The following is a 6000-nucleotide window of genomic DNA, read 5'->3' as shown; positions in this document are numbered from 1 at the left end:
AAGAATGATTGGTTGGTGCTAGATAGATTGACAGCCACCCCAGCCCAGAAAAGGTTCCTCCCAGCCATACCTACTAAAGGCAGCATGCAAGGCTGCAAAATCTCCAAGAACTGCAGACAAAAAAATTAACATTTTCCAGCATCTTTTTCATGGCAATAAGTGTTGTTATATCATCCTGTCTTTTGCACTGGCTTGGGGTTTTCATCCCACTTAAACTGCGCTGTTCCTAAGGAATAAATAGTGGTTTTCTTTGCCTGGCTTTTCCAACTGTCAGTTTCTATATAAATATAATACACACACCCCGGAAGAATAAGCACCGTTATGAATACATCCACTGGGACAGTCATAAGGGCTTAGTTGGAAACATATTTTCCCCTCTCACTACGTATTAGGACAATCTAATTTTCTCCCTTAGTTAATAATGAACACTACCTACAGAGTTCTCCCTTGCGAGCGGCTGCTTGAACTCTTTGTTCAATATTTTGTTTGCTGTTCTCAAGGATGTGTGTCATGTTGTCTTGTTCCTTTATTACCACTCCTATCAGCCATTAATGAGAAGCAGAAAGACGGACTGGGAATGCTTGACAAAAGAAATGACAGCTCTCTCTCTCCCTCTCCCCCTCCCAAGCCCCTCCATCCCACTCTTGGCGTACAAGCGTTTGTGGCTGTCAACGTGTAACAGCGCTATAGCACTCGAAACAAGGCTTTGGCCTACATCTCCCGCCGCAGGAAGAAAGACGACTTGCTGAAAGCAATGCATAATGATGGACTCTTTCCCCCTCCCCCCTTTTTTTAGTGCCTGTGGTTCCCTAATAATGCACAGGCCATAACAGCAAGAGGGGAGGGACAGAAAAGCAATTAGTGGGAAACGAGGAAGCAATTGAATGCAGAGGGCTGAGGTGGCCAAGAACACGAGGTGCGGTGGTGATTAAAAGCTCCATGCAAGGGGAGGGGCTCATATTGTTGGGAGAGAGTGTGATGGCGCTTAACGGTGAAGGTGACTCAAGATGATGATTACCTTTCTGAATGTTTAAAACCAGTAATGGAAATGCTGATGATCCCATCTCTGAGGACAAAGTTTTATTTTCAGCGCTTCTCCTGAGGGAACATGAGACTGTTTTCCACAACAGGTTGACTTTGGAGAAGTAACAGAGCAAGAATGAGCAAGAGTTCCAATGGCTTGAGGCAAGATGTTCTGCTCCCCCCCCACCAAAGACCCATCACTGACACACCCCCCCCAAAAAAACAGCAAAAGGGAGAGGAAGAGAAAGAAGGGAAGAGAAGAGAAGAGAAACAAGGAGTAAGCAGATACCCACTTCCACTTTTGTTTATGCTTTGTGAGATTAAGGACCATTGAAAGTCTTGTGAGAGCAGAAAATCAAATATTTGGCAAATATTTGGGGTCTTTATGATACTCTGAGTGGCTCAAAAAATAACCCTTGGAGGCCATATGTGGCCCCCAGACTCCCTCTTTTACCCACCTCTGCTGTAGAACCAGACTAGTTATCATTTATGGGTTTTGGGAGCCAACTTGACTTGAATCAGCCAAGTATGGATCTATTCCATACCTGCTTGAAGGGTTCTTGTTTGGATTAAACAAAGTAGAAGAGAACAGAACGAGATATAGATAGACTTCCTCTTTCCGTCCCACCGCTTCCACAGGTTTTTTTGTGATGAAAGGGTTAACAAGGGAGCCTGGAGAGCTAAAAGAGAGAAGTAGGACATTTTTAATTACAAAAAAAGGATTCGAGTCATTGGGTTTCGGCTAAAGCAAATGTTTGAAGCAAATTGTCGCAGGCGGCAGAGCTAATAACCCTGTTAGCCACAGACACTCCAGGTGACCTCAAGTGGCCTCTCTCCAGGGTTGCAGGGGGACAGTAGACATCCAGACTCCCAACCCCTGGCTCCATGGTCAGGCCGTCCAACTCACTGAGTTCTACAAGCTTCTGGAGTCCTAACAGTGGTGGTCTAATTCCCCAGAGACCAACAGTCTGTGGATTTGCAGTATTGTGGTTTCCCATATACTGATTCCTGAGCTCATCTCCAACTCTAGAATCGGAGCTTCTGGCAGCCTTTATTTGATTGGGCACGTTCCCTTGTATTTTTCCCCCTTCTAAACCTAATCCTGCTGCTGCAAGCTTCTGCTTCTGGACTGAATCCTCCAAGCCAGAATCATTTTATTTTTTTAAGACCAAAGTCTTTATCTGTGGCTTTGCACACTCTCTTCTGGCTTAGCTTTTTTTAAATGCAGTTGGTGGTTGCATAGCTCAGCCTTGCCAAAGACCTTCCCCCTCTGCCAGGAAAAGAGGGAAGCAAAGCCTCCTCAACCCACCCACCCCTCCCCACCTGTTGCAATAGCAGGCATGAATACCCTACCTCTGGCTAAGACTCAGCATGAAAATCCCACCCACGTGACAAGATATTTGCAAAAGGGGACAAAATCAGGAAGGAGCAGATGACTGGGAAAGTTGAGGTGCAATGCAGTTCATGTGCTAATAAAGCAAACAACATCGAAGTTCAGTGGTTTAGGACTCTGGCTGTGAAGCCAGAGGTCGAGAGTTCGATTCCCCACCATCCCTCCTTGACAGAAGAATCGGATCACCTTTGTGGAAAGAAGAAGGGGGATCTCATTGACTTTGTTCCCTTTGCTTTATTTTTCTGCTGCCTGCATTTTGTCTCCCCTCGCCTTCCCTCTCCTTCTGCTCTCATGATGGAACCAAAGGACGATCATGTACATGGTGAGAAAGCAACAGAGGTCCGTTTCTACTCACCGGAGATTTTGGAAAGTCTTTGGGTCCGACTCCTGAACCCATGTCTGGGTCCAAGTCTGAGTCACTGAAAAGAAAAGTCGAGTCTGAGATGAGTCACTGGCATGACTTGAGCCCAACTTAACAGCATGTTCTGCAACTCACGTTCCCATCCCTGCTCCTAACCCTTCAGTGTCCATAGGAAGAAGGGATGGCCAGCCATGTGAACCTGCCAGAGCTACTCAATGTGTAAGATCTACCACAAAACCAGTGATCTCTTTTGTCGAGTTTTGAGGGGAGGGGATGAATGGCAGTCTCTCTCTCTCTCTTTTGGCGATTTGTAGGGTCCCCCTCCTTCCTCCTGGCTCCCACTTCACAGCCAATGCTGCCCACTTTCTGTTTTGGTGAGCCTCGATGGTGATTTTGGCCACTGATCCTCAGATGGAGGAGCCTAAGTGAAACCCAAGCACTGAAGCCAGTCTGCTTTTGCAAATGCTCTTTGTTGGTGTTGAAGATAGGGGAAGCCGGGGCTCCCTTTGATTTAAGGGCAACTTTGTTGTCAAAGGAAATATAGTGAGTCTGGGCAGGGTGTAATGAAGGCTTTAACAGACAAAAGTGTTGAGTAAGTCAACGCTGCACCTTTGAATCCACAAGGGGCACAATTAACTGATAAGTGTAAACTAATTGTTATTCATATTAAATTAGAGCTCAGGTGATCTGGAAAATCTATAGACCCTCCCATATGTTTTGGTAATTTTTATTATTTTTTCCCCTTCTCTTACATGCATATGCTTTTTTTTAGCATTGTAAATTGCGTTTTATAGGGTTCTTCTGGGATTTAGCTTTCAGAATCTGGAACACGAAGCTATCTCTAACCCGAACACTTCTTTCCTGATTAACGATGTGATAAAAGCATAAATGTGCACATCAGAGGACTTAATCTGTTTTTTTTTTTTTTTTGCATATTAATTTTTTTTATTATTAACTTCAGGAAGTTTTCAGGGATGTGAAGAATGTTCATTGCTTACATTAGCATCGGTTGCAAGGATGCAGCTTAAGTAACATGATTCCAGTGTCTCCATGAATAATAAGATAATTTGGCTCTGTAGAGCCAAATAAATATTAATGGAATCACCTTTACACATATTTCTGTAGTGCAACATCACATAAATGGAAGCAAGGTGCCCTGTAGATCCTTATTTCAGGTAGTTATGATGTTCTCAGGCACTGGCTAAGCTTTTTTTTATGTCATGGAATAACTTGAGTAGGATGTATCAAGAAGCCACAGCCTGTTCACAAAGACTGTGGCTTTCATGGACAAAGTGAAAGGTCAATTTGCGGTTTGTAATTTGTGTGATACCTGCCCACAAACCCCACAGACATTGTACCGTTTGGGAAGAAAATAGAACAAGAGAATGAGGGAGGTGCTTGGTAGGAAAGGAAGTTGTAAGAAAACAGCCGAGGATCAGGAAGGCTGAGGAAAGCAGAATGAGAGGAGGGAATGTTATTAGAAATCTTGATGGAAATGAGGCAGAGGAAATGAAGAAAGAAGTCAAGGGAACAAGGAGCAAGCAGGGGTTGTGAGAGGAAAATTCACACAGTGCCCGCAAGCAATGCAGACGGCTGTTACTAGAAAGGAAAATGCCAGAGATACTGTAGATGTGATGGCTAAAAGACTAATGGTAAAACCGGACAATATGCTTAGCACATATTTAGAAAGTGTGCTCCCTCAAATGATAAAAGATATCTATTTGCTACAGCACCTAACTTTCCTCGGTTCCACAGTCTTGCATTTAGAGTGCTTTGTTTTATGATTGGTCATTAGAAGGTAAACCTTGGCTTACTTTGCAAGGCTGATTGACATAGCAGCTGTCTCTGAGGAAATCCTGCTGTCAGAGAGGAAATGACTGAGAATTAGTGATTAGTCAAATCCACAGAAATACAATTATTGGGATCACAACAGGGCACTAGTAGCAAGGGCAGGGAGTTGGAATACTCAACTTTTGTATTTTTTTGCACCAGAGTGTTGCACAATTTAAAATTATGGACAATTGGTAAAATTAAAAACAATGTGTTAACTTTTGAATGGAAGCGGGCTACTTCCATCGTGTTATCTCAGCCATTTGCATGATCTTGTTTTGTACGCGTTGTGGGGCGTAAATTGCTTGCACATAACTGCTGCCTTTGACTGGACTTCTCCACAGTCATGGAAAAAATATTCTTGCACGCAAGTATGCTTTGATCTTCCTATTTCACTTCAAAATTGATTAAGTGACTCCCAGATGGTCCAGCTAGAGTCTCATCCTAGTGGGATATTCATAATCAACACGGACACAACATGGACCCATGACACCTCCTAGGCATCTCCTCCCTACCAAATTCTGTACCTGTTAGTAAACATGTTCCGATGTGATTCAAGGGGGAAATGTTCCATCCCTCAACAGAAATGCTGAGGTAGTCATCCTAGCAGAACGATCTCTTGTGCCCGTGCAGCAGCTTGCAGGACTCTGCAGAAAGAGGGTGTGCACATTTTCTGTGCATCCTTCAAGGCTTGGAGAAACTCACTCTGTCTTCCTGGGGGCTTAAAAAGTCTGACTTCCACCTTGTTATAGCTTCTTGAAGCAGCCGTAAAAATGAATATTTACAAACTATGCATTTAAAATTAGATACCGTGGATCTCTGCTCCCACAGAAATGTTATGGTTGTCTGCAAGGTGTTCTGCCTCAATTTTCTTTTTTGCACAGAATTCTCTGTGTATCTGCTAGATGATTCTCTCTCTCCCTCCCTCCTCCTCTTCACTGAATGCTTGAAATTCTGTTAATATATAGATGTCTGGATGGGCAGTTTTTGATATTGCTCATTGTTATGTGTATAGCATTTTGGCTAAGCTAAAAAAGCAAATTGGGCTGCTCACCCCATAACACTTCAAGCAATCTCGGGGAGGGGGGGTCACAATTTAATTATGCAGGCTACACATTTCACTCCCCCCTCCTGCAAGCAAACTGGGAACTCAGTTTACCAACCTTGGAAGGATGGAAGACTGAGTGAACATTGAGTCAGCTATCTGGAATTGAACCTAGGCCATGAGCAGAGTTTTGGCTGCAGTACTGCAGTTTAACCACTGCGCCATGAGGCTCCATGAGCTATTGCTCATTGCTGGTTTCAGACAATGGTTTAATTGGGCACAACTTTGCACATATAATCACTTCTTGGTCTGGTTCCCCAAACTACACCACACAAGTCTTGGTTGGTC

Source organism: Pogona vitticeps, chromosome 8, assembly GCF_051106095.1.
Source record: "Pogona vitticeps strain Pit_001003342236 chromosome 8, PviZW2.1, whole genome shotgun sequence".
In the NCBI taxonomy this organism is placed as follows: domain Eukaryota; kingdom Metazoa; phylum Chordata; class Lepidosauria; order Squamata; family Agamidae; genus Pogona; species Pogona vitticeps.
Note: the sequence above shows the minus strand (reverse complement) of the source record.